This window comes from Cyprinus carpio, chromosome B3 (assembly GCF_018340385.1).
Source record: "Cyprinus carpio isolate SPL01 chromosome B3, ASM1834038v1, whole genome shotgun sequence".
Lineage (NCBI taxonomy): Eukaryota > Metazoa > Chordata > Actinopteri > Cypriniformes > Cyprinidae > Cyprinus > Cyprinus carpio.
This window is the reverse complement of record NC_056599.1, coordinates 28714147-28722517: the sequence shown is the minus strand read 5'-3', so window position 1 is coordinate 28722517 and position 8371 is coordinate 28714147.

Genomic DNA, 8371 nt, shown 5'->3' with positions numbered 1-8371 from the left:
ACAAAGTTAACATAAACGTTGCTATCGACGAACCTTCATATTTCCCACTTATGAAGTCGTGAATTACGAGCATGTTGCATCTTTTCTGTTAAAAATAAAAGTGAATGGTAGGTTTTGCGGGGAAGGGTGATGCTTAGCACCTAAATAATATTTATCGGGACTCGCTCCTGCAGTTTAGGCCCCCACAAATGCTCTTTCATTGGGTGAGACATGTTATGTACCCATCCAAGCCAAGTACTGATCAAACATCGCACCCCTCTGTGACCTCATGGTGGTTTGTTGCTGGATGTGTATTCAGAGCCAGTGAGCAACAGACTTCCATACTAATAAAAACGGTTGTTAATGCGGATTAAAGCTACTAGTTGTCGGCGTTAATCAATTAAGGTCTGCGTTAACGCGATAATAACGCCCGTTTAACCTGCCCAGCCCACTCTATATAGCAAAATTTTTTCAATGTTTTATAAATCTAAACACCAATGTAGAAATATATAAACAAATACCAATCATTTATTTATAACTAATAACCAATATATCGCCTATATACAATATAGGTTAAATATGTTTGCCCATGTCTGATATAGTTGGAAACTATATGCTAAAAAGTGTATGAGTATAAGAGTATGTTAGATTAGATGCTCTGTAAAGCATAAGCTGCCTACCCGACCACTGCCTTTCACTGCAGCACATCTTCTCCTGTGTATCAGCAAGGAAGACTGAAGAAAAAGGAAAGAAAAAGAGCTGTTCAGCTTTTCTTAGAGGGCTGATATGTTCCTTGTAGTTTTTTTTTTTTTTTTCTTGTCCCAAAGCAGAAGATAAAGCAGTACATTTGTATTATAACAGCTGGTGCCACTGACTGCAGTTGTGCTGTGTCAACTCAGCCTAAAGCCCTGCTGCAACCATACTGCACACTGTATGCTGGTTGCTCCTTCTGTTTTGTCTCAAGGGTGTAATCGAAGGCAACAACAGACATGAGGCCGGAGTGAGTGAAATTAGAGGCTTGCGCACGGGCAAATCTGATTATGTGTGCAGGTTTGAAGGAGCAATGTGCGCTTGTATTTACAAAACAGACAGTGATATATGGGTGATGATTTAAGGGCTTGCGTCAAGCCTAGGTGTGAAGGCTGAATGATTTGCTTTAATTTCCCTGGTGTTTTGCCACTATGAGGATTTACGGCAAATGTTAGTGTGTGTGTATGCGAGAGAGCAAGAAGCGGGAGGTGCAGGAAAACAGCCGTAGAGAGTAAACATTAAAATGAGGAAGGAAGGTCTGAAGCGTGAATGAATCGATTTCTTGTGCTCTCCAGAGGCACAGGATGACATATTGTTCAAGCTAGCAGGTGTCAGGGCGATGTGGGACCACCGTCTGCACTCCTGCTGCGTCAATCACCTAGCAGAGGGAATCTGATTGGCTGAAAAGCCATGATGGGCGGGGGTAATTCTGCCCAATTACATTTCAACCTGTCTCAGTTCGGACAAAAATTATTTCACCCCAAACGACCCTGGTAAATACTAGATGAGCTACAAGTTTACATTAACATCTAACCCAAAAATGTTTTTTTGTTATATTTGTATTTTTTCCAAAAATTAGATTAGCCCGTTTTTGGTCATTTTGGAGCTTTAATGGTTCCCTTTCAGCTTTCACCCTTTCATTCTCAATTGTTCATTCAAAGAGCAGCAACCTCAACCAGTTCTTAAAGTTTGTGTTCCATAAAAGTCATACGGGTTTGGAACACAAATGAGAAAATGATGATAGATTTTCACCTCTGGATGAAACCTATTCCTAACAGTGTCAGCAAAAGCAAACGATAGCAGCAAATTAAATGCAAAATGTTAATAAGTAGGCTATTAACATTAGCCATCAGCCCCCAAGTAATTATGCTGGGTCAACAATGTGCGCAGTCCATTTTTGCTGTAATCTGTTGTGTGTGTTTACTCTTGCCTCGGATTCTGTAACAATTAGCAAGAGACTAATATTGAGGGGGAAGAAAAGAGGAGACCACGAGCTGACATAGAAGAAAATGAAAGCCCGGAAAGCCTTCCAATTTAAAATAGGCTGTTATTTAAAAAGTCTTAGTCTGTTTTTGTTTTGTGGGATTATAGTTCCTACACTGGACAAACTTGAAATATATATATCTAGTCTATATACTATATATATATATATATAGGATATTATAGTATAATATATATATAATATATATATATAATATACAGTCATTTGAATTAAGAAGCAAACTTGTGTTATACTGTTGTCAGATTTAATTGCAAATATATGGAATTACATAATATAAAACATAATAATGGTTAGCACGTTTTGATATGGGTTCAGCTTTCCATATTCAAGAGAATGGATATGTTTGCAAGCCTTGGTTAAACAATATCTGAATATCTGAAAGGGAGATGATATAAAGAAAGATGAATGCCGCACAGATGTTAAGATGACTTACTTAAAGTCCATCATGCAATGAAAATATCAATTTTATAAATGCATGTTATTGATCTTATATGTGTCAAAAGATTCATCCATGCGTATGTTCATTTTTTAAATTAATTTCATCCTGTGTAATGTTTAATCAAAAAGGTGTGAAAGAGCTCACATCTTTCAGTGAACACGAAAAACTTAGCAACTTCTGCCTCCATTCATCATAAATAATGGAAGATGCTACCCCACTGTACCCATTTTGTTTCTTTTTCGATAATCCGTTTCACTTAGATATGGGAAAAAAGACCTATTGCTAATTCCTTTTCATCCGACCAACTTTAAACGGGACAAAGGCTGCATCAGATAAAATCACCGTCCTTCCTTACTAGTAGGTGTGAAAAACAGTGTGTGACAAAAGAAGTAAAAAACTGTCTGAATTCAACAGTAGTCATAAAAGAACGTAACAGATTGACGCACTACTTCCGGTGTGTGATTCTGAAGTTGTGTGCATGCGATGGACACTTTACTATCCCATGAGGCCCCGGGAGAGGATTCGGAATGAATGCCAGTGATGCGACGCAACTGACGCTGGTAGGTCACGTGAGCAATGACAATCATGGCAAATACAGTACGTCCAGATTACAGCATTACTAAACATAATGTACTTCTTTTTGTTGTTGTGAAGTAATTTCTTATTCAAAGAAGTACCTACTCAAGACAGTATGCAATTTGGGACCACAGCCATTGCTCACGTTTTGTGCTTCATCAAGCTGAAGGTTTGTCTGGTTAGCGTAACCAACTACACTGTTATGAGGGCAAAACCATTGTTCTATTATAAATTTTTCATTTTTCTAAGTATTATTCACCAGTCAAGTCAAGTCTGCTTTATTGTCAATTCTTCCACATGTACAGTACCTACATACAGAGAACTGAAACTGCAACAGAACATTAAATACAGATAATAAAATATAAAGTACCAAACTATAAATATACAAATAGGTCATGTAAAAAAGACTGAGGTTCAGAGTTCAGAGTCAGAGTCAGTAATAGTCACATGGCATTTATGGCTCAGTTGATTGGATAAAAAACTGCATATAGAAACTCAGATGGCAAAGATGGCATATTTGCGCAAGTCGAGCAGCTGCCGTTGATTTGAAGGATAATGCTAACTGATCGCTTTCCCCAGGTATTATAAACCTCGCTCTGGTTACATCAGACAAAATCAAACAGCGCATTTAACACCGTCTCAATTCTGACTGGTCTCAGGAGTCAGACAGACTGGTGGACAGACTAGAAAATCTCACTGACGCCTTACCGCTTTAACCGCTCACTTGCACAACAGAGATAGAGACAGCGAGCGCATCTGTGTGAACCAATCAGTTGCACACGGCTGAGAGGAAGAGGGACATCTAAATATTTGCTTGTGAATGTTTGTGCATGTTCGACAGTGTTGTGTGCATGTCAAGTGTGCATGTCACTCTTCAGAAACGTAATTTTCATCTCTCTCTCTCTCTCTCTCTCTCGGTTCTTCTCTCTCTCTCTCTCATGTCCCTTTTTCTCCTTTTGTTTAATCTCTCTTCTACACCAGGTTTGGCCTCTTCCTGGGTGACACCAATAAACCTTCTTTGCATACTTAAAAAGCAGCAGAAGCAGCAAAAAACGCGTATGGGAAAAAACATCAACAATTCTATTATCCATCATTCAGCTTCTGAACTCCAATGTCAAGGCATGCACACACAACACACACACACCACACACACCACACACACACACCACCAGCCGTACTACAAGTTCCTAGGCAACATCAAAGCGAAGTGTTTCATCAGTATATTATTTTACTCTGTAAGTGTGTTTGCTTGTATTTGTGGACACCATGCAGAGAGCAAAGTGCGGCTTAGAGACTCACTTAGTGTCAATGAAGCTCAGTCTGACCAGCGAGGTGTTCCACAGCGCTCTGTGTTTATGTGTCAATCACCAACCAAAAACACAAACAGGTACTGTCAGTCATGACAAAATCCCGAGTCATCACAAAATCTGTCACGAGTGAAACATGCACAAACTCTGCCAAAAAGAAACGCGCTAGACCCGCCTACAATGGGTTAGATTGTTTGTTTTTTGTGGTTTTATCTAGGGGGGTGGTTGGGCACAAAGCTGGAGTTGGTTAGTAGCCAGCTGGTCCCCAAGCGCTGACTGGCTTGAGGCCAGTTAACTACCAGTCTGACCAGGCTAGCTAAACCACCTTAGACTAGTAAACTACTTCTAGGCTGGTTGATGCTTTTTTTTTTTCTCAGTACACATTACGGTTTTAAACTTCAATGTTCAGGGAAACTTACCTTAAGGTGCCTCCAAGTTTTGGTACCATTTTGGCTCTTTTTTTTTTTTTTTGCTATTTTCAACAATGTAGCAATTATGAAGCACATCTTTAACAGAAGTCCCCCCTTCAAAACAAGCAGTTTCTTTTGGTGAACACAAAGGCATGATTGCAAGATTTATATTAGAGCTGACTAGTTTTCGCCCACAAAACTTCACTGAAACTAATGGTAAATGTGACTGCAAGTTTTAAGTAGTAAATCAAAATCTACAGTATCAGTCCATAAGTTTGAGTCTGTTTGTTTTTTTATTTCATTGAAATTAACCCTAAACTGCGTGCTAATAAGCTGACTAGGGACTGTTTGAAGTGGAATGTACATTGTTATTTGAAGTTAACAGTGATAATAAATGAATGTGAACACAATAAGTTATGAGTTATAAAGTTACGAGTGATATCTATATGAGTGATATCATTTATTCCTTTATCCTGTCATTTGATTCGTTCAAAACACACTGAATCATTCAGGAACCCAACAAGTGGACTTCATAAGCACGTGAGTCATTGAATCATTCATGCAACAGATTACATTTTACATTGACTCTTTCAAGAAGGCTGCTTACTGCGACCAGTGAGACCAGTGGCTTGATCGTCTTGTTGGTGGAGCAACAAATATACAAACTAATTGACAATGTTGTGTCTAAAATGTGAGTTACTTAATATTGTTTGTTAAACTGTTGTTAAACGCACACTGGTGTGAAAATGAGCAAGTCTGTTTGGCTGGGTTACCTGTGACCACATTATAGTCCTGCTGATTTTGAACAGCATTTTCTTTTTTGATATTGCTTATTGTAAGTTATGGCTGGTTTTTGTCAGTTATACTTTATTAATTTATTACTGTTGGTCAAACAACTTGCAGACCACTTTTTTGTAAATACTGCTTTACAAGAATGGTTGGAGTTAGCATAACTTAAATCATGTGGCAAACCAATCGCTCATAAACAATCAGAGCATGGCGAATGAACAGAAACATCACACTGTCACACAGGATTTCATATTTAGTTTTGTGTTGTTCTGCCTTTCGTTCGCACCTGTGAAATCTCAGTTGAAACAGTAAATTTAAGTCTGGAATACTAATGTGAATGCTAATTCATTCCTGTTGGTCTGTCATTTGGTTTCCCGCAGACACAAAAAGGGCATTGTGCCATGCAACAAGATCTGCCAGCCACACACACACTCACACATTTGATTTCGTATCATAGTGGGGTCTTTACACTGACTTCTACCGTTATATACTAAACTAATTATATTTCACTTCCCCTAAACCTGATGCAAATCAATCAGCATTTTTATATTGTCATTAACAATTGTTTAATGTGTTTATGAAGTGATTTTTCTTACAGGGACCATTGTGTGCCCAACTGGTTCCTGATTTAAGGTTTAACTATGCTCATAGGGACATTTGGTTCCCATAATACTGCCAAAAACCTAATGAATACATCTCATAACACAATCTAGGGGACACACACTGATCATCTTCTTTGGCTTGTGAATAATTTTAAGGACTGTATGCATTTACATGCTTCTTTTTAGTTCATCATTTTTGTTTTGCTCAGCAAATGGGTAATTTCACATTCCAGTGTCAAAACAGTGTTAGGGACTTTGAAAGGAAGCATGTGTCTTTGAATATTCAGAGAGCGCATGATTGAGCTAACTGTCAGACACACACCACCCCACCACACACCACACACACACACACATGTTGACTAATCCTCTTACTCTCAGCTGAGCTGTAGGGCTCGGCTGGTCATGACTGTTCCTGGCAGCCTCAGCTACCTGCTGCTGTCAGAAGCTCATCATGCCACATGTTTCTGTGTGTGTGTGTGTGTGTGTGTGTGTGTGTGTGTGTGTGTGTGTGTGTGTGTGTCTGAGGCATAAGGCGGTAAGTGAACACGATTGTGTCCAATGTTCAATAACACGGAACATGTAAAATGAATCAAAAACATGACTAATTCTGACACATCCCACCATACTGGGTTTGGATGCATGACCTCAGTTTGTGTGTGTGTTCGAATGTGCTTTCTCTCGTTTGTTCAAATAGATGGGAATTCTTCTTCTTTTAGACCTTCCAGACAACCACGGCAACAGTATCCCCCTCATGCTAGACTGTGGTTTGTGATGTCACAAAGGGCTGTACACAGTTGCCTTGGCAATGACTGCATCTTCTGATTATGAAGCCCTAGTGGTTTTTTTGCATGTATCTACCTGGCTCCAAGAGAATTTGCATTCAGAAATAACCACCTGTTTGTTGTATCCAGAACATTGTAATGCTGCACAAAGCTAGATTTCTTGAGTTGCTTCTCTTTGAGGTTGGATATTAGGGTTTTATTCTCAATTGGAATTCCAATATTCTTATGGCCTCTACAATATAAATTTAGGGTCAAATACATTGAAACCGAAATCCTAATTGTTTCCACACCCCCTTAAAGCCCAATAGGAGCCAATTGTTCATTTTTGATCAATTCTGTGGAGTCACACTTACCAATGGAAACATCTATGGGGCAAGGCATAGAGAGTTTAAAAACAATGCCAATTATCTTCATTATGGTTGGTAAAACATACAGCACTTTTTTTTCTTTTTATGAAGTCAATATAATTCTTTTGTAGTACCTTTTTTCAAACAGTTCAGGCATATTTTCAGCATATTTTGTGTTACGTACCATCATGCAATCACAAAAATTCACTACACAAAATGTATTTTCATCTCTATAAATGTTTTTTTCTTTCACATTTGGTGCAAACCTATAGATATAGATTCAAATAGAATTCTTTTAGTTTCTATAGAATGTGATCTTTTTTTTGCAATTTAGGGATTGTCATGCCCCCTGGAATCATTTCGTTGTGGTTTTCCTCCCCATTGTGTACTGTGTTCCCGTTTTTGATAGTCATTCCTTGCACCTGGTGTCTTCCCCTTGATCATGTATGACAAAAGAGCCCCAGTCCTTTCAGTTTGCATTTGTCGGTTTGTTGGTATACTTGTTAAATGTCCTCCCTGTTCTCTGTTTCCTGTGGATTATTAAATTTAAGCCCACCACGGAAACTAGTAGTTGCTGCAGTTTATAGTTGTCATTTCCGTTTGTAAGTGTTTTTCTAGATGTCGCTTTATTCATGTTTTATTTCTCAATGACATGCAAGAAAACAACCACCAAATAAAGGATTTCAAGAAAAAAAAGGTGTTTTTGTGTTCACTTCCTTCCTGTCTCATGAGGCCGTCAAGTTCCTACCCCTACTTCCAGGAAGCATGGGTGAAGGCAAACCCTCTCAAAGAAACGTAATCTATAGTTTTTTATATATTTAGTTAAAAGTACAAGCGGCAACTATAGTTGCCAGTGGGAAAAACTAGAGATACATATAACTAACATCATGGGGAAAATGGTATATACTGTGTTAATAGGTTTAGCTTTAATAATATCCCACCTAAAACATAACTTAACCCTTTAACCTTGATTTATTTTTATTTTTTTTTTCTCCCAGACCATACTGAGGACACCACAGTCGTGGACTTCTTTTAAATGTGGCCTTTAAACCCACCTTTTTAGTTAGAGCATTTGCTTGATTTTTTGCTTGGTGTAGCACTTTGGGAT